The 27,353-nt window shown below is 33.0% G+C and overlaps 2 non-coding genes and 1 pseudogene across 2 annotated transcripts; all 3 read right to left on the bottom strand.

Annotated features, from left to right (window-relative positions):
• Window positions 1-27,353, bottom strand: part of LOC132680381 (protein max pseudogene) — an 86,280-nt pseudogene that overhangs the window by 57,963 nt on the left and 964 nt on the right.
• LOC132682524 (U6 spliceosomal RNA) lies at window positions 2,618-2,724 on the bottom strand. The gene has a single exon (XR_009611711.1). It is a non-coding gene; the product is annotated as a U6 spliceosomal RNA (small nuclear RNA).
• LOC132682655 (U12 minor spliceosomal RNA) lies at window positions 23,626-23,775 on the bottom strand. Its single transcript, XR_009611807.2, has one exon. It is a non-coding gene; the product is annotated as a U12 minor spliceosomal RNA (small nuclear RNA).

Raw genomic sequence — 27,353 nt, 5'->3', positions numbered from 1 at the left:
CAGACTTCCAGGCAGAATGTGAAAAATTCTACCTAGCTTCTTCTCATTCCGTATGGTAAAATTCAAGAGGAAAGAGATGAACTACAGAATAAATAAACTTTTAGATAAAAGAGAGCCATTATCTTCTGTATTTGAAAATAAAACTTTCTCAATCCCTATCTGTCTAGCTAGAAAAACGACAGTACCAGTGACAACAACATAAATACAAAACATTCTTGCATTAATAAATGCTTCAGGGGAAATCTTTAAGTACAGTTCATGCCTCTAAGATCCTTTACTAAGTCCTCATGAAGATTTAAAATAATGTCTTATAAATCGTTTTGAAATAGACAAATGATTTAAGAATGCTTTAACGATCCCTTGTGTTGTACAACAGGTATTTTTAACACTCCAAGTGTCAGTTATCCTACAGCAGACTTTCTGAGAGCCCCAAGTAGAGAACAGCATATTTGAATATACTTGTATATGTGCCATTTTCTAATAGTGTGCATTGTACATCAAAACATGGGAAACCCACAAAGTTTTAAAAAGGATTAGGCCAACATGATTGAAAGTGACAGAGTGATAAAGTGAAAAGTGAAAAGAAGCCCTTGGATCTTCAAATTACTATAGAAAGAAAGCAAGCTGAGAAAACTACACAGTTGAAAACACTATGAAAAAAAATAATTCATGGGGCAAAATAAATAGCCAAAAATGCATAACCAAGAGTCATTGAGAATAACATATAAAGGAACTGGCACATATTTCCAGCTGGATTTCAGAATTGCTATGGACAGGTGTCTCCTATGTGTTCTTTTCTCCTTCTGTGTATGGATGGGGAATATATGGTTTTCCTATTCCTGTCTCCTTCCCATTGAATTTTGGAGGTAGTGGTGGAAGGCATATATGTTATCTCTTTAGTTCAGGTTGAGAGAAATGATGTCTAGGGAATTATATCCAAGGAATTGCATCTGAGGGTGCTCATATGAACTGGAACATGATTTAGCTATGGAGACATCAAACGTCATACTGATTCTGTAATGAGAGAAGATTTAGAAGTCTTAGGATAGGTGATGGTGACTATATTTTCATGTGAAATGATGTCATGATGAAAAGAAAGATTGGCAGATTATATATTTTAAAGATGGTCATAAATATCTCACTTCTTATATCATGACTTTGACATTCTTCCCTTCAAGTGGTGGGATTTATATCTTATATCCCCTGCCCTTGAGTCTGAGAAGACTGGAGGCAATGATGGAAATGATTACATGTGTCTTTCTAGGTTTGGTAATCACAGCGGTGCAACTTTGGCCTTGCACACTGGAACAATTGTGTTGGAATCCTAAGCTGCTTTATACACTATCCAGTGTTTCAAAAGGCTTCCATGTTGTAAGGACACCCAGTCTAGTTCAGACAGGGAGACTACATGGAGAGATACTAGGACTACCTCCAAAGAATGAGATGTCAGCCATTCCTCAATTGCTTCTGCAAACCTCCAACCTACCTGCTCCTATTTTATTACCAGCCACTATCTGGTTATGACCTCATGAATTATCTCAACCAGAACTGTGAATCGAGCCCTTTCTGAATTCTTGATGCACAGAAACTGGGAAATAAGAAAAGATTTTGGGGTAATTTTAGACCACTAAGTTTGAGTAATTTTTTTATGCAGATGTAAAACATCTGCATAACAAGAACCCTTAACCAGTTAAAGGGTTGTTAACAAGAACCCTTAACCAGTTAAATTTTTATTTCAGATTTATTGGGTATTGGGTCTTATTTCTCAAGTTTTGATTCTTTTATTTATATTCTATTTCTCTCATCATGTTTGTGTTGTTTTTTTTTTAGTTTCCTTGAGCATATTTATAGCTATTTTAATGCCTAGTTCATGTTTCATCATTTCTGTTATCTGCATCAGTTTTTATTAACTGATTATTCTCTGGATTATGAGTCTATTTTTCTACTTCCTTGTGTACTTAATAAGTTTTTGGTTGGGTATTGGACATTGTAAGTTTTATTTTTGAGTTTTATTTTTTCTTTTTTATTCTTTGAAGACTCTTGAATTTTGTTTTGAGTAGCAGTTTATTTATTTGTGGATTAAGTTATAAACCTTCAGAGGTCTCTCTTGAATGCCCCAGGTATTTAGGAATTTCTTTGCACTCTGCATGATCAGAATTTAAATGTCTCTTATCCCAACATGTGATCATTTAGGAATTATTCAGTACCACTCTCTCCCCACCAAACCCAGTACTGGTTCTCTACCTAGACCCTAAGAGTTTTATTCTAGCCATTTCATGCTTAATGTTTAATGACAGAGTCAAAGGAAGTTTTATGAAAATTTATGGAACTCTTGGGGTTAGCCATCTACTATCTTGTACTTCGCTCCTCAAATTCCAGCCCCCTTTATATGTCTGACTGAACACTGAAAGGCTGCTATTGTCTGTTTCTTATTGTCTAGTTCTTCCTGCATAACAATATGGAAGGTGCTTCCAGAAGAAAGCTGGACAGATTGTAATACTCCAGTTATCCTCCTTCTCTTAGGAATCACAGTCCCGTGCTGTCTTTGTTCCAGTGTTTGAAAACACATATTTCATATATTTTGACCTATTTTCTCATTCTTTTTTTTTCTTTTTTTTTTTTAATGGAACACTTCAAGGATTTGTATGTCATCCTTGGGCTGGGGACACGCTAATCTTCTCTGTATCATTCCAATATTATTATATATGCTGCCAAAGCGAGCACCTATTTTCTCATTCTTTATTTGTAAGAGGCCCAGGTACTTCATCATAGTTGGAAGTGATAGTCTCAAGTCTCCGTAATCCTAATTTTTTAAATGTCTAAGTTATCACCATTTTTCTTCCTATGGCATGTTCTAATTTTTTTTTTTTTGTAACTTTATCTTCCAGTTTGGTAAATCCGTCTGGTCATCCTTCCAGTCTATCTAGTGTTTTCTTTAAAGGCCACATTTTCAAGTGTACTGTTTTTGTTTTATTCTTGCCATTTCCTTTAAAGTATCTTTGTTATTTTAAAGATTGTATTTTTTTCTTTACACTTTTTTAATTGAGAGAGAGAGAGAATGGGCGCAAGTGAGCAAGGTTGGAGAGAGAAGGAGAGAGAGAAAGAGAAAGAAAGAGAAAAAGAGAGCGATGTAAGGCTCACCCAAAGCGGGGCTTGTGTTCACCAGAAGTGGGGCTCAAGTTCACCCCATGAGGGACTCACGAACTCACAAACTGTGGGATCATGACCTGAGCCAAAGTAACATGCTTAACTGACTGAGCCACTGAGGTGCCCTCTTTTTCTTTACAAGTTTTTATCATTAAGTCCTCATCATCTTTAAATATTCAGCTATTCTCTTGTTTGTATTATCTCATATTAGTGGATTCTCCTGTGTTTTGTGAATTTTGCCTTTGGATGTCAAATCAATAGGTGTTTTCCTCTGTGAAAATCTCAGTTATACCTGTGTCTTAGGTTAAGCGAAATAAGTTGTCCTTGTACAATATTTTGAGTTTGTTTTAGCCAGGGTCATGTGGACTGGTTAAAGACCAGATTTATATTAGTTTCTCAGTTTGAGTTTAATTTTCTGTATGATTGATTTGATTTGAGGCCTGGTACTTCTGTATGTATAATGCCTAGTTTTCTAATATCCTTTAATGCTTTTAAAAAATTACTTTTTTTAAATTCCAGTCAAGATTTGGGACTGGTAGCTTGCTTTTGGCAGTGCCCAGTTTGTGTCCATGCCAGTAGGCACAAAGTTTTGTTCCTAGTTTTGATGTCCATATGATGTCCTATTTTGATGTCCGTTCCTATGTCCATATCTCTCTTTTGTCCATGCTCTCTGATATGTAAACAATCTGTTAGTTATCGAAATTTGTTATTTATCAATCTGTTCTTTATCAAGAACAGATATGACTGCCTTAAGTTCACTCCTATAATAGGTGCCTAAACTCAAATTGTATGCCCATCTCCAATATATTTAATGCAGTATTTGTGTACTAGAATGAAGAAGGAAGTCTTGTCATGTAGCTTTGATATGACATCTTGAGCAGAAATTGTTATATGAATATGATCTCTCCTCCTTGTCAAAGTAACTTACATCTGTGAATTCTGTTGGATAACCAACCAAATATGATTTTCTTTGATTATGTAGGTAGTTTGATATGTTGTATTAGTGATACATGAAATGAAACTCTTGTTTATGATTCTGAAATTGTTGTATTTTAATATTTTAATATTTTGCTCTCTACCAGAAATTATCCTAGGTGTCCAAGGGGAGCATAAATAATGTGGCTCACAAGCCCCTCTGACCACATAGAGCATTCTCCAGGACTGCAGACAGTCAAGGGCTGGTTCCTTTAAATTCTAGTTGCCTTTTTAAAATCATAGCTTTTTTTTTTCTTTTTCCCTATGTCCCAGGGCAGGGGATTCAGCTTCTAGTCCCTCAGTAGTGTTTCTCCCATCAATTCAGTTACCTTCTCTGGAGCTCGGGTTCCTGTGATTACCCTGTCTCTATATCTTGCTGTTCCCACATGGTTCTCTATCTTTTGGGGTACAGATGATGTTCAGTAAGTCCTCAGTTCTTCTTCAGTATGAATTGCTCTATATGTAGGTTTACATTTGGTGTTTCATGGAAGAGGTAAATTCCAAGTCTTCCTGTAGTGCCATCATAAACCCTCCCCTAGTCATTAAATTATGTATATGCCCTTCTATATTTCTGAAAAATTCTATGAATTCTGTTAGGATTTTAAAAAGTCTTGAAAGAGATTACATTTAAATAGGCTATAATATTTATGGATAATATATTTTGTTTCAATATAATATAGAAGTTAGTGGATTATTGGTTTTAAAAGATTGTGTATGACTTGGCCAGTTTTGCACCTGGATGATAGCTACACAGGGGTATATTATACTATTCTCTCTACCTTTTAAAGGATAAAAATTTTTCATTAAAAATGTTTTTTCAAATATAACTTTTTAAGCAATCGTAAAATTATGGCATTTCCATGAATTCGTTTACTACAATTAAAGATACGTAATTTGCATTTAAAAATCTAAACTCACTATTTATTGGTAAAGTTGTGCTATTTAAAGCAGAAAATTTCAAAATTGAATCTAAATAGAAAACAAATCTATTGAAAAGCTAATAAACCCTAAGCAGGAACCTCATTACGCAACAGGGCCTTATTATCAATTCCATTTATTGTTAATGACATACACTTGGAGCGATGGTTCTAACAGAGGCTTAATTTGGAGACAAAACAGCCAACTTCTAAGGCCTTTTTTTTCTTTTGTAGTAGGTTTCTCCGTGTGACATTTGAAAAATGCAAAGAATATTTTATTGTTGGAAACTAATTTTCAAAGGAATATATCCTCTTTGAATGAACAATATAGGAAGATAATTGGGGTGGGGGAGAAAAAGATGTGGAATGTATGTTGAACATTTTCCCAAATGAATGTAGCTAGGACCAAGTCCAGATTACACTAATATTAAAGACATTATGTCATTTGCTACTTCTGAATGCCTTTTGGCATGCAGTACAAGGACCATAGCTGGGGCTTTTAGCTTGTTATTGATATATTTAATGAAACCATCCTCATATATTGTTAGTTGTCCTTTTTAAAACAAAAGTGGTTTTCCTGAAATGGCTTATCTTTTTGATATTTTTCAATTTCTTCTATCTGTTATTTTCCGGGCAATATTAAGCAGAAAGATAGCATTTTTGAAGCATGGATACTAACCTTCTAGAGACTCGTTTGGACTAGGAAAAAAGCATGATATTATATTCTTATTCTAAGATTCACTAGATTTGCTTGAGAGTAAGCTAAACTACAGTTAAAAGAATCCTGCCTTTTCTAAAGCAGGCTGTTTGCACCCAGGGAAATTTTTATGTCCCTTGTGGTTGAAGGCACTTTTAATCTACTCTGGAACTAGTTTGAGTTATTAAAGAAGATTGTAAACCTTTGCTATTGCTAAGGTCTGTTCAGGTCTGTTCCTCAGAACACCTTAGTGCAAACTAAAGGACATGAAGTCTGAATTCTTTTCTTTGATAGAGTATATTTCTACTACATCAAATACATCTCTGGATACTGGGTGAAGGAGTTTCCCTGTGTGTGTGTCTCATTAGTCTCTATACCTTGTCCTCTAAAGGTCCTCCTTCTATATAGAAGAGGAGGAAGCATCAAATTTTCTTTTATTTAATGATAATCGTTATCAATATGAATTTTGGAAACTAATAAACAATATAAGCCTTTGGATATTAAAATACTTCTTATCTCTAACTGGAGATAAGATATGGCCTACTATATTTCTAGAATGGAACCACTTAGCCTGAAGGTAATACATATTTTTTTTTCATTTCTTTCTGATAAGAAGGAGTCACTTCTCTTTGATTTATAGTTCTCATAAGGAAGGTAATATATTTCATGATTAATTTTAGCTCCAAATCATTTGCATATTGAATAAGAGATTCAGAAAAGACTGAGAAAGTAACTATATACCTTTATTTACATTTAATAATCAATATGATTTTTGCATTCAACACATATTTTTATCATAGCTCTTTTTTAAAATGAATTTTGTGGAAATATATTGGCAGGATAGCTACCATTTTAGATCACCTTTTTATATTCTAAATGTAAATATAGATACTTGTTTCTGCCTATGCCCCACTTCCAGACCCTATTGTCTACCTCAGCCCCTGTAAAGTCAACTAGATTAGCAAAGACTAGTTTTGCTTAAATGCAATCTTACTTTGTCTTCTCTAGGGCCTAGTTCATGTACCTCTGCAATTTGTGAAGTCTGTAGCTAATTACTGGGACTCATTCATGAGCCACTCAAACTTCAGGGGCATTAACACCCTTGGCACCATCCTTGACCAACGAGAACAGGAAAACAATGCATAAAATGCCTTCTTTTTTTGTCCAAGGGGAAGGCAGATCAGAAGGTACTGCCATATCAACATGGGGCATCTATATAGGTAACTAACCCAATAATGCACAATATTGGCTTTCCTCCTTTTATGTTCCGCAGTGCTTTGTGTCTCACCCCTCAACATCTCAAAACAATCCAAAACAAACCTTCGTCTCAGACTCTGTTAAAATAAGTTTTTAATCTGGCATAGTTTGCCTCAAGTAAAATCCTGACTCTTATAGCAATTGTTACCTTAAAGTGCTAATAATTTCCCTGAGCTTCCCATTTTTTTCATATGTAAAATACGGATTATACATACCTCAAGTAATATTATAAGGATTAAATTTACATAATATGTGCAAATTATTTAGGATAGGTTTTGCTTTTAGTGAGCACTATAGAAGCATGTGATTGTATTTTTTTTAAGAATTTGGACTTTTTTTAAAGTTTATTTATTTTGAGAGAAACAATGTGTCTGTGAGTGGGAAAGGGAGATAGAAAGAGGAAGAGAGAGAATCCCAAACAAACTCCATGCTGTCCCTCACAGGGCTTGATCTCATGAACTGTGAGATCATGACTGGACCTGAAACCAAGAGTTGGACTGTTAATGAACTGAGCCGTCCATGTGCCCCTCGTGATTTTATTTTGTCCCATATACGTTATCTAATTTAAAAGTAACCATTTTATGAATTTTACAAAGTCACACAAATTATATGTGTCAGAATATGTAATGACTTTATTAATATATATATTAATATAAATGCTATTCTATATACTCTAGGCTCACTGTCTTTCATAAAAAAAAGCTTACTTTTATTAAAATTTAGTTATTATCTGATTTTCCCTCTTCTTCCCTTTGAAAGATCTCTGCTAACCCAATTTATTAATAATAATGTATTTTGTACAAAAGTCTTATTTGTCTTGAATTCTCCAAAAATGCAATTTGTCAAAGCTTTTAATTTGAACTAAATTGTACAAGTTATGATTCTCATTAAATTTACTACATAATCAAAGTTCTAGGGTTTATTATGCAGCATTTAATTATAGCTTGTCAAGACTGTGGATTTAAAAATATTCTTATATGAAGAAAATTATAGGAAACATTAAAAGTCTGAGTGAAGGAAGGGAAGGGTGCCTGGGTGGTTCAGTCAGTTAAGCATCTGACTTTGGCTCAGGTCATGATCTCAGCGTCTGTAGGTCTAAGCCCCACATCAGGCTTTGTGCTGACGATGCAGAGCCTGCTTGGGATTCTCTCTCTCTCCCTTTCTCTCTGTCCATTCCCCATTTGTGTTTCTCTCTCTCTCTCTCTCTCTCTCTCTCTCCCTCTCTCTCAAAATAAATAAATAAACTAAAATATTAAAAAAAGTTTGTGTGATAGAATTTACCTTAATGACCTATTTATCCACTTATTGTGGTAGAGAGTAAAAATTATTCAATTTCTAATAAAGAGGTAGAGGATATCACCACCCTTGAATTTGTACTCAACCTTAAAATTTACTGTGGGCCCTAAAATGGAGCAGTACTGATGGTGTACTAGGTCCAAGTCTAAACCTCAAGATATTCAAGACGTTTCCACTTTCTCTGGAAACTCTGAGGATATCATGTGGAACATATTTCTACAAGAGAGAAAATACATGAAGAGCCATACTAAGCAAGTTCATCAGACCAGTCAGTTCTGTAGGCTCCACCAGCCTGTCCTCAGACATATTAGATGGTCCAGCCAAGATCAACCTAATCCAGTAAATTCAAACAGTACATTCCAGAAAACAGGTAGGAACAGGAGAAATAATTAAATATTATGGTCTTAAAGCAATTATGTAATTTTTCAGGTTTATTGAGGTATAATAGCAAAAAATAAACCTCACCTGTTTTAGGTGTACAGGTATGTGCATTTTGACCAACTTAAATAAACACTACCACAATGATATCTACTATTTCTGCCATCCCAAAGAATATAGACTATTTCTATCATCCATTTGTAATCAAATAACCCACCACCACCACTGCTTTAGTCCTTGGTAAATGGTGATCTAATTTCTGTCCCCATAGTTTGACCTTTCCTGAAATGTCTTATAGGGGCACCTGGGTGGTTCAGTCAGTTAAGTATCCAACTCAGTTTTGGCTCAGGTCATGATCTCACAGTTTCATGAGTTTAAGTCCCACATTGTGCTCTGCACTGACAGTGTGGAGACTACTTGGAATTTTCTCTCTCTCCTTCTCTCTTTGTCCCTCCTCTGCTCACACTGTTTCCGTGTCTCTCAAAATAAGTAAATAACATAAAAAAATTTAAATGTCTTATAAATGGAGTCATAAGACATATTTCCTTTTGAGTCTGTTCCTGAGTTCATTCAGGATACTCCTTTTGGGACTCATTCATGTCATGCATGAATTACACACATTCCTTTTTTATGCTGAGTGTAGTGTAGATATACAGTGATGTGTTTATCCATTAGGTAGTTGATGACTTTTTGTGTTATTTCCAGGTTTTGAAAATTGTGAATAAAAGGACCATAAACATTTGTGTACAGGCATTTGTATAGATCTACATCTTAATTTCTTTTGTATCTAGCATATGAATTTATAGCTTTGTCCACTTGCCAGGACTTGTTTTTGTCAAGTCTTTCATTACTTGCTTCATTCTTTCTTTTTCTTCTTCTCCTTCTTCTTTTCAGCATTTGATTAGATATGTGGTATCTCACTGTGGTTTTAATTTGCATGTGCCTAATGACTGATGATAGTGAGCATCTTTACATGTGTTTATTGTAATCCAAATCTCTTCTGTAGTCAATTATCTTTTCATGTATTTTACCCACTTTTATTATTTTGTTTCTTATTAGTGATTTTTCAAATTTCTTTGTGTATTCTGGTTACCAGGACTTTATTAAATGTGTTTTGCAAACATTATTTTCTGACACTATTGCTTTTCTTCTCTTTTCTTTTAAAATGTTGTTTTGGGGTACCTAGGTGCCTCATTCAGTTGAGTGCCTGACTCTCGGTTTTGCCTCAGGTCATGTTCGCAGTGTTGTGGGACTGAGCCCCTTGTCAGGCTCTGTGCTCAGTGTAAAGCCTGTTTAAGGTTCTCTCTCCTTTCTCCCCTCCCCAACTCATGTTGAGGTATAATAGCAAAAAATAAACCTCACCTGTTTTAGGTGTACAGGTATGTGCATTTTGACCAACTTAAATAAACACTACCACAATGATATCTACTATTTCTGCCATCCCAAAGAATATAGACTATTTCTATCATCCATTTGTAATCAAAAAAAAAATAAAAATAAAAAAATAAAAAAAATGCAATAAAATAAAAAAGAAGAAGAAGAAGAAGAAAGAAAAAAGAAAAAGAAAGAACAAAAATGATGTTTTGCAAAAAACAGGTTTTGTATATGTTCTATCTAAAAAATCAATATCAGATTTTCTCCTGTTTTCTTCTAGGTAGAAGTTTTCAATTTTAGCTTTTACTTTTATATTTACATTGTTATTTTCCTTGCACAAGAATGTATAATTGTTTCAAAGTACTTCTCTATTGAATAACAGTGCTCACTTTGTCAAAACAATTTGTTTATATGCATGTGGGTCTATTTCTGTACCTTTCATTGTGTCCCATTGATATTTGACTAGCATTTTCCTAATACCATACTATATGATTACTGTAGCTTTATAGAAAATCTTCAAATCTGGTAGTGTGAGGCTTACAACTTTGTTTTCATTTTTCAAAATAGTTTTGGCAACTTTTGATTTCTTGCTTTTCCATATAAAGTTTAGCTCAGCTTGTAGATTAAAAGTAGCCTCGGGGCACCTGGGTAGCTCAGTCAGTTAAGGGGCCGACTTTGGCTCAGGTCATGATTTCGTGGTCCGTGAGTTTGAGCCCCATGTCGGGCTCTGTGCTGACAGCTCAGAGCCTAGAGCCTGTTTCAGATTTTGTGTCTCCCTCTCTCTGACCCTCCCCCATTCATGCTCTGTCTCTCTCTGTCTCAAAAATAAATAAACGTTAAAAAATTTTTAAAAAGTAGCCTCATAGATTTCTCTGAGATTGTGTTCAGTTTGTAGATCAATTTGGGAAAAATTTGCATTTTGACAATTTTAAGTCTTCCAATTAATGAACATGAGATATCTCTCCATTTACTTAGCTCTTCTTTGATATTTATCAACAATGTGGTATGTTTGTTTATTATACAAAGTATACCCATGTGTTTTCTTTTTGAGATTTATTCTTCTGTTATATTTTTACTGGTATTGTAAATGGTATCTTTATAAGATTTCTTATCTAATTGTTTATTGCTGCTATGTTTAAAGATAATTGATTTTAACATGCTGGCTTTTTTCCCCCCTGTAACTAGCTAAACTCACTTATTTTAATATCTTCTTCCACATTTTCTCTATAGACAATCATGGCCTCTAAGAATAAAGACAGTTTTATTTCTTACTTTCAAATCTATATGTCTTATATTTCTTTTTCTTGTCTTACTGCACTAACTTGCATGTTGTAGAATAGAAATGGTATAAGTAGCAATTCTTATTTTGGTCCTAATCACAGAATGGAGCCATTTAGTCTTTAGCAATAAGATGTGATGTTAATTCTAGTTAACAGATATCTTTTATAAGGTTGAAAAATTTAGCTTATATTAATAGGTTGTGAAGAAATTTTGTCATAAACAGATATTGAAATTTGTCAAATGTTATTCAGGTATCTTTTGAACAGATTTTTTTTTCTGTTTTAAAATATTGGTATAAATGAATTACTGTAGTAGTCAGGCTTCTTCAGAGAAACTGAACTAGTAGGAGATAGAGATAGATAGTAATAAAGATAGATATTGATTTACTATAAGAAATTGGCTCAATGGCTACAAAATTATGGAAGCTGAGATGTCCCACAGTCTGCTGTCTATAAACAGGAAAACTAGTTGTGCAGTTCAATCTGAGTCTGAAAGCCTGAGAACCAGGGAAGCTAATGTTATAATTCCTAGCCACAGGGCAGGAGAGGACTCATATTCTAGTTCAGCAGTTAGTTCATCATAAAAACTAAATCTTCCCTCCGATCACCTTTTTGTTCTATGAAGTTTGTCAGTGGATTTGATGATTCCCTCCCACATTGCTGAGGTCAATCTGCTTTACTCTGTCTACTGATTTCAATGCTAATCTCATCTGGAAATACCCTCCCGTTCCCAGGATAGATGTCACTTACTTATAATATTCCATTCTACTTATATATGCTAGGCTTAGTTTGCCAATATTTATAAATAATTTTTTGGGGCGCCTGGGTGGCTCAGTCAGTTGGGTGTCTGATGTCAGCTCAGGTCATGATCTCGTGGTCTGTGAGTTCAAGCCCTGCATTGGGCTCTTGCTGACAGCTCAGAGCCTGGAGGCTGCTTCGGATTCTGTGTCTCCCTCTCTGTGCACCTCCCCTGCTCATGTCTCTCTCTCTCTCTCTCTCTCTCTCTCTCTCTCTCTCTCTCCCTCTCCCTCTCCCTCTCTCTCTCTCTCTCTCAAAAGTAAATAAAAATTTTAAAAAAATTAAGAATTTTTTTCCATGTTCATGAGGAATAATATTTTGTAATTTTCTTTTCTTACAATATCATTATCTGTTTTGGTATCATTGCAATGCTGGCCTCATTAAAAAGAGTTAGGAGGTATGCTCTTTTCTATTTTCTGGATTTTTGTTTTGTTTTATTTGTTTTTAGAATTATAATTTCTTCCATTAATCTTTTATATAACTCATTAATAAATCCATATGAATATTTTTTCCCCTTTTTGGAAAGTTAACTATAAACACAGTGTCTTAATAGATATAGGACTAATTGCACTCTTTATTTCTTCTTGAGTGAGTTTTGTTCATTTGTGTTTTTAACATTTTCTTTTCATTATGTTATTAACTTATTGGCTGATGCCAATAAATTTTAGAATGGTTTAGCAAATATTTAGCAAAAAACAGCTAACTGATATAGTCATTCATATATGATTCATTAACTCAACGATGTACTTGCAATATATAGTTGACCCTTGAACAATTCAGGGGATAGAGGTGCCACCCTCTTGTGCAGTTGAAAATCCACATATATATTATATACTGTATTCCTACAATAAAGTGAGTTCAACTCACTCAATAAAGTGAGTTTAAGAGTCAATTGTAAACTTAAAACATCAATAATATTTTTTAGGTTCTGTTATATACCCTGGGTATGATGACAAAACTGAACTGTAAGAAATAAGAATCTATTGTATTCTGTAAATAATTCTACAATATGTGAAGCCTAGCATGACAACGACTATCTCAAAGAGGTTTATTAGGTTTTTACTATGAAAGAAAACTTGTTACTTTTGTATCAAGTGTTATTTACTATGTAGTGCTATGCAGTGCTTCCTATGTACTAATCTGTAAGTAAGTAGCACTGTTCAAACAATAAGAACATTTTTAATCATTTTTGTACTACAAATTCATAAAATGTTCAGACTTCAACAAATCTTATTACTTTCTCTGGCTAATCCTACTCTAGCTACACTGATATCTTTACTGGTTATATATCATGCTTCACATATTCCCACCTTGAAGCCTTTGTAATCCCAGGTTTCTGTACCTGAAATATCTCATTTATATTAATCCTTAAATGTTAGTTCCCCAAAAGGACATTCCTTAGGCATCATGATTAAAATTATAATTCTTTCCTGTTTTACCTGCTTACCCTTTTTAATTTTCTCATAGCATTATATGACAATATACCATATATTTATTTATGTTCTGTCTTTCAACTCACTTTAGTATGCAAACTCCACAGAAGGAGGGACTTTATTTGTTCACTGCTTTGTTTCCCTTATTGCTTATCTGCACTGGCTAGAACAGAATTTAGCATATCATAGGCATGTAATAAATATTATTGAACAAATAAATAAAGAAGTGTCCATTATTTTAGGAGCTCTAATTTTTTAGAACAAGTAGCATACTCATAGAATCAGAGAATTTGGCTTTCATTCTGTGATCCTGCTATTAAATTTGAGCACATTATATAATTTTTCTGAGTTTTCATTTTTTTCAGTTTCTTAATTTAAATGTCCAACTCTGCTGTCATATACATTAATTCCTTCTGCCTGAAATGTTTCAGTGTTCCAGCCTTCAGTGATTACTCTTTCTTCTGCATTACTAATAAAGCTGTTGTTCAGTATGCTGCATACTTCTATACTCATTATACTAAACAGTAATTTGAAATGTATTTAACTTTCTTACATTTGTCTTTTTTCTTGAAAAGAGTGACCAAAATAAGAGGAAATGAATCTTATTTTTTAATTAGCCAAATGAATTTAATGGATCAACTTTTTTTATCCTACAACCATGATTAATGAAAATCCTTCACACGTCTGATTGAGATCTGACATTTTATAGGCATGGATTGAGGATTCTCCCTTTTCTTTACTGGATAAAAGCATATAAATGCTTGGAAACCTTCCACTTAAGTCTTTATTTCAGGTCTGTATAATTTTTCTAACTTACAAGGACAGAAAGCCAAAAAATCAAGTGTTTTGTCTTTTTAGTCCTTCTGAAATTCCCACACTGACTAGATCTTTCAAGTATTCCAATTGGATTTCCCTTCAACTGGCAGAATTCAACCTACCCAAACCAACTATCTTTTCATATAATCTATTCTTTACTCCTTTCCAAGTGTCATGGTCTTTTACATCTTGAAAATCATAAATTTTCCTCAGTTTCCTCTTTGTGTCAGAAATTTTCAAGCCTGTAGCACTGCAGTTATGTTGCTCCCTTTTCTGTAGGGTGTAGGGAGGCAGAGGGAAAATTTAGGCTTCAAAGATGGATCAGGAAAGGAGATCCATCATAGTGATGTAGATGTAGGGACAGTAAATATCTTACCTTCTTTCTTGACATCAGGTAAAATAAACAAATAAAACTAATAGAAAAAAACACTACTGTTTTTTCTCATTAAGTTAAAAATGTCAACCTTCATATAATGTTTATGGTCTTATTTTGCTGGAAGAGTTCTTTATTTGTCCTTAAATTTTATTTAAAAGCCGTTTTTATTTGCCTGTTTTCCTTGTTGACAGGGAAAGTAGAAGAAACTTGAAGACAAGTGTTATATGTCCTATTTTATAACTATAAATTTGTCAAATAATTTGTCCTATGTAAATTCTAGATAGTGATTAAAATTAAAAGAATGAAGTATATTTCTCTTTTTTTTAATGTTTGTTTATTTTTGAGAGAGAGACAGAGCATGAGTGGAGGAGGGGCAGAGAGAGAGAGAGGGAGACACAGAATCCGAAATAGGCTCTAAGCTCTGAGCTGTCAGCACAGAGCCCGACGCAGGGCTCGAACTCACGAACCGTGAGATCATGACCAGAACTGAAGTCACATGCTCAACCGACTGAACCACCAGGTGCCCCGAGAATGAAGTATATTTGTAAAGCTAGCTATCTGTTTTTATTTAGATGGACTTTGTTAGACTTTGATAGAACATTGTTCCTTCTTATAATTCTAATTTTAGATTTTGTTTCTTATTTTATTTGAACTTCATACAATTTATTGTCTTCCTCCATTTTATTACCATCTCCATAGTGAAAAAGCAGAATATTTAAAATTTATATTTTAATATACATTTATTCATCTTTCATGAAATACTTTTTGAAACTATCATTTCTCTTATTTCTGATAGCCTTTTCTGCTGAATTGATCATGTGTGTTGTGCTTTATTTATTTATATTATTTAGTGTGTGTGTGTGTTTGTGTGTGTTTGTGTGTGTGTGTTTGCGTGTGTGTGGTGTACTTTAGAAAGCACTGTATCCATTCTCTCTAGTTAGCCCCACACAACAGCCTTGAGGAGGAGAAATAGTATATTCTCCTTAACCTACCACTGCTGGAGAAGACAAGTTACAATATATATCCTAGTTCACAGATTGGAGTGGCAGAAACAGGATTGAGGCCTTCTGCCCTGTTCTTCAGTGCTATGTCTACTATATCAAGTCACTCTGCAACGATGCAGCAAACTGTTCCAGTATTGATAGTCAGGAGCTATATAAAAGAAGCCACTCACTGAAGACTGCATATTCTTTGGCTTTGTGTGACATTTATATGAAATTCTAGAAAAGGCAAAATCAGTTTGCTTCTGGCAGATCAGTGATTAGAAGCAAGGGTGGGAGTGGGAATTGATTGCGTACAGGTATAAGGGAGCTTTGTGTGGTTATGCGAGTATTTCAAAGCCTGACACTGTAGCAGTTAAAATGACAGTAGTCCCCCAATATATGGAACTGCAAGCTTAAAAGGAAGGAAACTTTTAGCTGTTTATTATACCTGAATAGAATGTAAAATATATACATTGTCAGCAGACTGTTACTTCTACATCAGTAACATAAATATAGAATTTGTTTTATTTATTACCCAATCATGTGTAATCAATTGACTTTTAAAAAATGATTTGCCTTTAAATCCTTTGATAATCAGTTTAAGGCTGAGCAGTTTGTTAAAAATGCAGAGCCTTGTGTTTTTCTCCCATCAGACCTGATGCACTAATCACTAGGGCACAGTTGTGTTATTCAGAACATGGAATGAGGTCACATTTCTCCCTAGTGGAGAGTAAATAGCAAATGTACTTTAAAAAGTACCTGGCATTTCATGCCTAATCCTTAAGATTAGTTGATGTTAAAAATAAATAAATAAAACCAAGAAATGCTTACTTTCTCACAAAAGGATTTGACCAACATTTTTCTGATTAGTAATTTTCTATATGTCTAGTCATATACATTTAAAATAAAAAAGTATGAGAATATTGGAGAATGAGTTGAAGCAAATAAATAGGTATTTTAAAAGATAAAGTATGCATAAGCTTAGATTATTTTTTATGATTTCTTCTCATTCACAGCTTATAAATCACTTGAGATGATAATTTTTCCTCCTCCATTATTATTTTGTTTGTGATTTTAATGTGAGTACTACCTTAAAAAATTATGGAAAAGTATAAATATACAAAAGGAAAAGTAAAATAATAAACCTCTATTGATCCAATATCCAGTTTCAATGTAGTCAATATATGTTTCTCTAAGTCTATACCTATTCTCCATCCACACCCCATCTTAGTTATTTTTTTCAGTTAAATCCTAGATATCACTTTATTTCATCCATAGATCCTCCAATATGTATCAAAAGATACTTTAAAAATCCTAATTCCAGTTTTTATATCTTTTCTGAAGTAATTAAGTATAATTCTTTAATGTTATAAAAACAAAATATTCACATTTATTTCAATATTTCATAGTATTTTAAATTTACGGTTTGTTTGAATCAGGAAACAAAATACATATGATATGTTTCATTGATATAGTTTAAATTATTTTTGACTTATAAGCTTCCCCTCCTTCTTTTCCCTTATAAATTATTTGATACAGAAACCAAGGAAATTGATCCTCTATAACTTGGGACATTCTGGATTTGCTCATTGCCTCCCTTTGTATCAGTTAAGGTGGTCTGCATACTTTTTTTATTTCCTGTAATAAAAAAAGTAGTTACATTTAGAAGGCTGATCAAATTTGTTCTATTTTTTTAATAATACTTCACAGCAGGAGTTGTAAGCTTCCTATTGTATCACATCAAGTGATATTATGTCTAGTTTTCATTCTTATTCTTATTGAGATTGATCTAACCAACTAGCTTTTTCTTGTTTTTTTTTTTTTTAGTATCAACACAAACTCAGAATGATCCCAATGCCAATATTTTTACGAAAATTAAGCTTATGAAAAACATTTAAAATGTCTTGCACTATTGTTTTACCTTCTACATGATTTTAATTAAAAGTTTGCTTCATTTATTATTTCATATCTCTTTTTCCGTTTATTTATTTTTATTATGGTAAAATATACATAATATGAGGTTACCATTTTAGCCACTTTAAAGTGTATAGAAAAATATGGAATGCTTCATGAATTTACATGTTAGTATTTCACAGGTCCATGCTAATCTTCTCTTTGCCATTATGAGTTTAGTATATGCATGCTACTGAGCAACAACTTGAATTTGTTTTTATCTTTAGGATATATCTGAATATCTGACTTGGTCTATATTCCAAATTACTGTAGCTTAAAGTCCTACTAATGAATAGATCCAATGGCCTTTAAACATTTTTCATTGCAAATATATTTCACTGTTTTGTCATTTGTTATTTATTGATTATAATGTTTATTTGTCATAACTTTTTGGACAAGTAACAAACTAAAATTATTAATTTTATCCTTTATTGATTATGTTTTGTGAATCATAGTTAACACTATTTTCTCTACTTTCAAGTTTGTAGGTGAATTTAAATATATTTCTTTTAATACTATGTGGAGATAATTTTGCTTTTTCTTCATATTGCTATGCCACTATTCCAACACTAATTATAAAGAATATTTTTCTCATTGATTTCTAATGCTATGTTTGTGATATACTAAATTTTTATTTGCAGATTTATCTATTTCCAGATTTTCTATCTTAGTCCATTCATTTTCTAATGCCTTATTCTCTTATACATACAGGACATAAAATACATCTCATCTAGAGTGAACTAGAATATCCTTCTCATGGTTTCTGTGCTTTCTCTATTTTTGTTTGTCCTTTCAGATGAACCTTATAATTTTCTATCTCAAGGGGAAAAAAAGATCTGTTTTTTTATGGCAATAATATTAAATTTATAAATCAAATATTTTTGTTAATATTCACATGTATGGTTGGTTTGTAGATTTCATTTTTGGAGCAATTTTTATCAGGTTTTATAATCAATATAACATTTACCTTAAAAAAGAATTTAAAGGGTTTTTTGTTCCTTTGTTTATGTTTTCAAATAGTTTAGTACTTGGATTATCTTTACAGTCACTTAAAGCAATTGCCTTCTGAAAGCATTTGGAGCTTAAATCAAATACTTTTACCATAATATGTATTGGTTTTGGCTGCTTGTGAAAACTTTTCTCTGAGAAATAATATTCTCTTTCAATATGAAGATGTAATTCTTAATTTATTTCAGAAAAGTTATATGATATTATGGTTTTTAATATGTATTCTTTGTTCTTTTGTTTTCACTTGGAGTGTGTGTGTGTGTGTGTGTGTGTGTGTGTGTGTACTTTCTCCACTTTTTCTACTACTTCCTCCTCATTTTATGCCTCTATTAATTTTTGCTTGATTTTAAAATTTACTATTCTACTTTTCATTGTCTATTCCTTTTACTGTATCATGTATGATACCTGTTCATTTCCATTGTCTACTTAGCTTTGCTTTTATTTATGAAATTATTTTAAATTTATTTCTAAATCATTCTAGAACTCAGTGAGGTCTTATTTTCAACCTCTCTTATTTTTGTAATTTTATTTTTCTCTTTTTTTTCTAGTTCTTATGATTTTTTTCATATTTTAATTATATTTGGTTTATTTTGAAATACTAAGCTTCACTGTTTAAAATCTTTTTTAGGAGGGCATGTTCTTTTGGTATATCTTCAGTATCTTAAAGATCTTTATTTGGCTCATATTTTTTTGACCTAGAATGAGTTGATATGGAATTAACTACAATTCTATTGTGTTATGAATATTTATATGAAATAAATTTTCTTGAATTTTAAAAAATATCTTTCCAGATAGGGGGATATTCTAAGGTAGCTTTCATAGCTTCATGGCTTCAGGCTTTACTGTGAAGCATCACAAAGTTAGTTCAGGTACTTTGAGAACTCTCTCCTCTCTTCCTTTTTTTTTTTTTTTTTTTTTTTTTTTTTTTTTTTTTTACCATCATCAGAATATTTCCTTTCTCTCTTTCTTTTCCACACTGAGTGCCCCAACTCTTTTTCTTTTTGTCCCATAGTATCTTTCTCCTGCTTAACGTGTGTTTTATTCCCATCAGTTTCTCTTTTGCATAGGTTTTGTCCTTGAAGGAAACTTCTTCATTTGGTTGGTTTCAAGCATTCATGACACCTCTATATCCTCAGCATAGTCTAACATTCCTGAAGTCTCCTAAACTCATCCTTACAGTGGAAACAGAAAGTCTCCTCTCCTGATGATTTTCTCAGATACCTTCACCTGACTTCTCTTCCAGAGTCTTCTCTTGCTTTCTGAATGAATTGTTGTTGGTAGTTTACTAGCATCAGGGCTATTATATATCTTTGTCTTTCTCCTTCCTCTCACACAGTTAATTATATACATGTTGTAGTTAGGCACAGCTCAGTGGAATTTTGTGGTTTGTGAGGATACCACTTCACTTCTTGGGGTTAAAATGCTTTCAGTGTTCTATTAATTTACATATTTAGTACTTTACTGCATTTATTGTTATGTCTGTTTTGTTAAGAGGTTCAAGAAGACTTAAATACTTTGCTATTCCAGTAACAGCATATTTATTTTAAATGATCTTTACTTGTAAGAGCAACTTAGGTTCATAGCAATATTAAGCAGAAGATATGGATTGACTTTTGTATATTAAACTTGTATCCTGTAACTTTGCTATAATAACTTAATTAGTTTCAGGAATTTTTGTTGATTCTTTCAGATTTTCTACACAGATAACCACAACATCTGTAAACGAAGTTTATTTCTTCTGTCCCAATCTATATGCCTTTTATTTTCTTTTTTTGTCATATTGCACTAGATAGAACTTCTCAAATCACAGTGCAGGTAAGTTGAATTCAAAAAGGAGGTAGTGGTATCGCTGTGTGGTAAAAACAAAATTATAGTTCATTGCTGCTGTGGTGGCTTGGGTTTCAGGAGCAAAGATTTAAAAAGAAAGGCATGGCAGAGAATGGGCCACGAGAAAGTATATAAAATTATTCGTGTCTTTGGTTTAGTGTTTAGCTATGCACTCAAGGAGTAAAACTCCAGGATGTGTAGCAGAGAATAACCACAAGGAATCAGGAGAGATTTGAGTAGATACCTAGATCAATAAAACTATCTGTGGCCAGACTCAGTTAGAAATACCATGGTGAGCGGCCAGGACTTTGAGTTAAGAAACCAGAAAGGCCCTGGTCTAGATATATGGACCACGTCCTAGAATTAAGATACATGCTCTAAGAGTAAAAGAAATGCTTAGGGGAATTAGAAGTCAAGATAATCCACATCTTTACAGTGTATCACCTTCAATATATGAGATATAAAATTACTAATCATATGAATAACCAGCAACAAGTAATAAACAGTAAAGAAATACAATAGTCTATTGTAAGAGCAGGCCCAGAGATGATACATATATTGTAATTAGTAAGGACTTTAACATACTCTTGATACCTATGTTATAGAAAAGACAGAAAAGAAAAATAATGTGAATAAAGGGATGGAAAATATTGGTAAAATGTTTATGTATTTATATAAAGAAAAATCACTGGATCTCATGGAGGTGATTAAAAGCAGACCAACACAGGATAGGCTATATATTGAACTCAGAAATACATTATTAGAAAGGATATGTAAACTGAAATAAAGAAAAACAAAGAAGGCAAACATAACAAAATAAAACAAAGCATAAAGTACATGTGGAAATTTGTCAAAAAAAAAGTCCCAGCGGGAGAAGACAGAGAGTTGAGATATATTCTATACTTGAAAAAATAATGGCTGATAATTTCCCATAGCATTTGGAAGACATTGCCACTGAATTGAAGTGGGATAAATACAGGGAGAAACATACCTAGGTGTATTATAATCAAATTGTTAAAAACTAAAGACCAAATGGTAATATTCAAAACAGCTACAAGGAGAAAACACTGTATGACATTTAATAGGAAAAATATATAACTCATAGCTAAGATGTTAATAAAAAGTAGAAGTCAGGAAAAAAATAGAAATATACCTAAACTAAGTCTCATTAATACAGGAAGATTGGCAAATATAGTTTTCTGGATAGCTACCCTCTTGTCCCTCATCCCTTATGGAGCAGGTCAAGGAAAGTTCAGGAAATGTATGGGAGAACAAAAAATATCTGTACTGTGGGAAATAAGAATATTGGCATATATCCTTAGGGACATAGTCAACATCAGGCTTTGGTGACATATCTCAGTGGTGTTTTCAAGTAAGAAGTTGGATATGCAAATTTAGATTACAGAGGAAATTCCTAGAATTCACACACAATATGTGATATCTTCTAAGAATAACATAACAAAAGAAGTATCTCAGATCAAATACTCAAAAACTTCAAGGTTAAAATTAAGGAAAGTTTTAAAATTTACAAAAATATTTTTGACATTCTAATTTATAATAGATATTCTAGAATCAAGGAATATTCCTTGATTAAAGTATAGCATCAGAAACTACATACATTGATGCTGTCATATTACCCAAAAGTATTACTCCCATTCTTCCCATGGTTAATTTTACTGAACTGTATAAATTTGAAAAAGCAAATCTAATTAAGCTCTTATAAAAAAGTCATGTATATCATGTATAATTTTATTGGTAATATTGTTTTCTAAATCACCCACTATTCTATTTCATCAACTCTCTTAGGATAAATTTCCTTCAGGATCAATGCACAATTTCTGTGTTTCCCTTTATAATTTGTTGGCTTAACTCTTACAAATTCTGGATGAAGTGATTGATCATGTTTTCTCATTATTTTTAGAGGTAAATATGTTGCCTATTTCTTGCAAGCAGGCTGAACTTCTCAGCATATATTCTATGCATTAAATTCAGAGTTAATTTGAATCGTAGTTTTAACTGCTTCATATGGGTCAATTTGTGTCCTCCAAAAACATATGTTCAAGCTCTAAACAGGAGTACCTCAGAATGTGACCTTATCTGGATAAAGGGTTGTTGCATGTGTAATTAGTTAAGATGAAGTCATACTAAAGTAGAGTGGGCCCATAATCCAATATGACTAGTGCTTTTTTGCAAAGAGGGAAGACAAAGCGTAGATGCAGATACATAGGGAGTGTGCCATGTACAACGGAGGCAGAGATTGGCATGATGCAGCTATAAGCTGAGGAATGCCAAAAATTGATAGCTTCCACCAGGAACTAGGAAGAAGCACAGAGGGATTTTATACTTAGAGGGAGCATGCTCCTGTTGATATCTTGACTTCAAAACTATGAAAGCATAAATTTCTGTTGTTTTAAGCTACCCACTTTGTGGTACTTTGTTATCGTAGCCCTAGGAAATTAATATGTTGCCTTTATACTCAATCCCTTCACTTATTTTTATTTTGTTTTTCATTGTACTTATACATAGGGTTTTTATTTTTTTATTTTTTTAAAGTTTATTTTGAGAGAGAGAGAGAAAAAAAAAGGAGAGAGAGGCACAGAGAAAGAGGCAGAGAGAAAGAGAGAATCCCAAGCAGGCTCCCCCAGTCAGTGTGCAGAGCATGATGTGGGACTCAAACTCAGGAAACTGTGAGATCATGACCTGAGTCAAAATCAAAAGCTCCACGCTTAACCGACTGAACCACCCAGCCACCCAAATTTTTAAAAATTTGAGAATAGTTGACACAATGTTACATTAGTTTCAGGTGTACAACTTAGTGATTTGACAAGTTTATATCTTACGTTCATCCCAAGTATACCTACCATCTGTCCCATTATATAACTATTACAATGTCATTGACTGTATTCCTTATGCGGTGCCTTTTATTCCCCTGACATACTAATTCTAGAACTGGAAGCCTGTATCTCCCTCTTCCCTGCATCCATTTTTATATAACATGTATTTTTTTAACCCTTGGGGCTAATCCAATTTACTACTTATAGGAAACAAGCACCTGCTCAACCTTGTTTATTACCTCCACGCCAGTCTGCTCTTTCAGTGTTAAAGGGGGATGGGCAGATTGCGATTCCCAGGAATCCCGAAATGTAGGTGGGTCGCCTTAGGGAAAACCTCTACCAGCTCAAAAATTCATCTTACATTAGCAGTGAGGATTTGGGCATCACCCTGAATCATAAGTTTCTTTACTCATAAGTTTAAGGCCTACAATACATATTTTAATATGACTCCTTGAATCATTTTTTTATTTTTTTAATGTTTATTTATGTTTGAAAGAGAGAGACAGAGTGTGAGAGGGGGAGGGACAGAGAGAGAGGGAGACACAGAATCCAAAGTAGGCTCCAGGCTCCAAGCTGTCAGCACAGAGCCCAATGCAGGGCACGAACTCACGAACAGTGAGATCATGACCTGAGCGAAGTCGGACACTTAACCAACTGAGCCACTCAGGCGCCCCGACTCTTTTTTTTTTTTTTAATGAAATGAGGCAGAATTCCTTTCTATCCATTCAGCATCCATCCTGTAATATAAAAATTTAAGATGTGATCCAAGCCTCCAAATAGCTTACTATCTTATGGATGTCTTAAGATTGCATGCCTCTGAAAGTTAATGAAATACACAAAATAATAGACACCCACATTGTAATTTTCATACAACAAACAATACCTCTATAAGAATTTAGAGTTGGGATTAATCAGTAGAGGGCAAAGTAAATAATAAACATGCAAAGTGTTGATAAATCAGGACCTAAGCTGAAGTTTAAGGAGGGGGGTAGAAAGGGTTTCAGCTGGTGAAGAAAGAGGATGGTATTTCAGGAAGGAAGCAAGTTGAGCAATGCTTGGATGATAGTTCAATGCATAGTGCAAATAAATGATGATACCAACTCTAGAGAAAGTTCTGTGGTTGGGGTTAGTGGAAAATAGGCTTGTCTAAGTGGGAGGCAGAAAAATTGCAGGGAATCTGGAGAAGAAAAAAAAAAAAAACAGGAGCCGTTAAATCTGTTTAGGAAGGAATTGGGAGTTGTTGTAGAGCTTTTGAACACTAACATAATGAAAGGACCTAAGGGAGATTAATCCAGAGATAGTGTGGAAGATAAATTAGAGTCAGAGAAAGAAAAAAGAGTCACAGAAAAGAGTCAAGAGAAAAGAGCCTGAGAGCTCTTTTAGAAAACTAATGAAAGAATCCAGACCTGTGGTGTCAGAGGCCTAAATAAATGCTACTGACTAAGAGCATCAGCTAAGTTTTCCGAGTTTTTCTTCAGACTCTGATTTCTCTGTAACTATTTAATTTCTCTTTTTCATCTTGATTGGATTTGAGCCATTGGCATTTATCTTAGGGACCTTTTCACTGATAATGAAATATTTTTGTTTAACCTTGAAAGACTTTGAATAAACTTTAATTTTTAAAAGCACTTAACATGTATGAGTGTGTTTATAATGCTCACTATTAAGCTCAATATTGACAATGCCAAGTCTGAAATTTTCAACTATGTTATCTTTAATTTCCAAGCTGTGTTAATTTTGCTGCCTGTAGAACCTTCATTTCCATCTCATTATTGTCTCTTTTCTTGAGACTACTCTAGCTAGCACATGTGTCTGAAATAGGTAGATGTTTTTTCTTTGAATTTTACCTTCCTTGTCCTTTTAGAAAATGGAACCTCTTTATTTACATATTTCAAGGGTACTTTTTATGTCGTAATTGATTTTGAGGACTGTGGCCTGATACTTCTATTTAAATAGAAATTTATGTAAGTAATTTGAGACATCCTTCAAATTGCAGTATCATCAGTATTATATGACCTGTTTTTGAGTACCAACACTAAAAAATCCATTATATACATTTAAAATTTTTTTTGTGGGTATTTTCATTTTTTGAATGTAAAACATACTTTTTTCCATAAAACATATATTTCTAATGGACAATCCTTTGAGCTCTTTATGCAGATTTAGCCCCAGGAAAAGAAACAAGGAGAGTTGAAATGAATGACATTGAATATCCCACATATGTTCATTTGAGAGTCACTAATGTTCACAGAATGAAAAACAAATTGATAAGTATTCAGGAAAATAGATGACTGGAGATTATTCAAAACATATTCTACGACTAAAAACATTTCAGAACTATTGTGTTTTAGGATATGAAATTCTGATAATTCTTTGAATCAGAGTCAACTGAGCATCATTCCTTTTAAAATCTCCACCTGCTGCTGCAAAACCAGCCTAAATAGTTATGTGGCAACCTGTATTGCATTTTGAAACTTAAATTCTTAGAATAGTAATTTTGCACTGGGGTACCTGTGTGGCTCAGTCACTTAAGCGTCTGACTCTTAAGTTTGGCTCAGGTCACAATCTTGCAGCTTGTGGGTTTGAGTTCCACATTGGACTGTATGCTGATGGTGCAGAGCCTGCTTGGATTCTCTCTCTTCCCTCTCTCTCTTCTCCTCCCCCACTTGCACTGTCTCTCTCGAAATAAATAAATCAACATTAAAAAAAATATTAGTAATTTTGCACTATGAATGTATTATCCTTGTTAGAATTACTGTAAGTGATTTAATGGTACCATATTTTCAAAATAAATGCTATTAACTAAATTTTAGCTGTATCAATTTTTTCAACTAAATGTATCAATTATTTAAATACAAATTATAATTAATATAACTTAATATAAGTTAATATGCATTCTGTATTTTTTAAATTATATATAATTTTTCTTTTTTTCTAATAAGAAATAAAATACATTTCATTCTTTGCAGGAGTCTTATATTATTTTTTCAGCCAAAAGTATATGTAAAAAGTTTTTTTAATCACAAAACTCCTATGATAAATATCTATTGTTTTTATACTTACAGACCTCATCTACTTTACAATATAAATCGTATGATGTTATAATTTGACAATATGACTGTTTCCTTTAGCAAAGTATGAACTCTTAAAAGTAAAGTTTTACTAAGTGCTTAATAAATTCATTGATAAGTGAATGCATGAATTTTTTATGTTACTAATTTTTTTGGTTTGTTACTTTGGAGTTTGTTTAACATAGGGACATAAATCTTTAGGTACCTAATTTAAATGAATATATAGCTATCTCTGGACTTAAAAAAATGAAATCCAGTTTAAAATTCTTCCACATTTAAGTAAATGGATGGTTTTGTATAATTATTGTTAAATATGTTTTCCTAGGTAATCCATTATGGAGTGCATTACAAAATTCTTGTGAAGAGCTGTGATTGATTTATAATGACATTCATTCAGATCTTGATTAGCAATTTCTACATTTATTTCTTTAAAGAAAATACAACAGTTTCAATTTAATTTATGATTCCAAGTTGGTGTGGAAGAGATTTTTTGTGGTTACCATTAGGCGCATATATAACATCTTATTCAAATAGCAGTCTGTATTAAGTTGATGGTCACTTAAGTTTGTATCCATTCTAAAAGCACTAATTTATCACCCCTCCCTTCTTTATGTATATGATACTATACTTTACATCCTTTTGTGAATGCCTTGACTTTTATACATATAGTTGATTTTACTGCTTTTGTGCCTTAACCTCTATACTGGTTTTATAAATGATTAATCTAGTGTTTTTATTATCTTTATATTTACCTATAAATATTTTCCTTTCATAATTTTCTTTCTCCTGACTATGGTCTTTCCTTTCCCCTCAAAGTATTCCCTTTAACATTTCTTGTAAGTCTGGTTTTGTGGTGATGAACTCCTACAACTTGTGTTTGTCTGGAAAACTATCTCTTCTTCTAAGGTGAATAATAGTCTTGTTGGGTAGAGT

The sequence above is a fragment of the Panthera onca genome, chromosome A1 (assembly GCF_046562875.1).
Source record: "Panthera onca isolate mPanOnc1 chromosome A1, mPanOnc1 haplotype 2, whole genome shotgun sequence".
In the NCBI taxonomy this organism is placed as follows: Eukaryota; Metazoa; Chordata; class Mammalia; order Carnivora; family Felidae; genus Panthera; species Panthera onca.
Note: the sequence above shows the minus strand (reverse complement) of the source record. Positions and strands in the feature narration are given on the sequence as shown.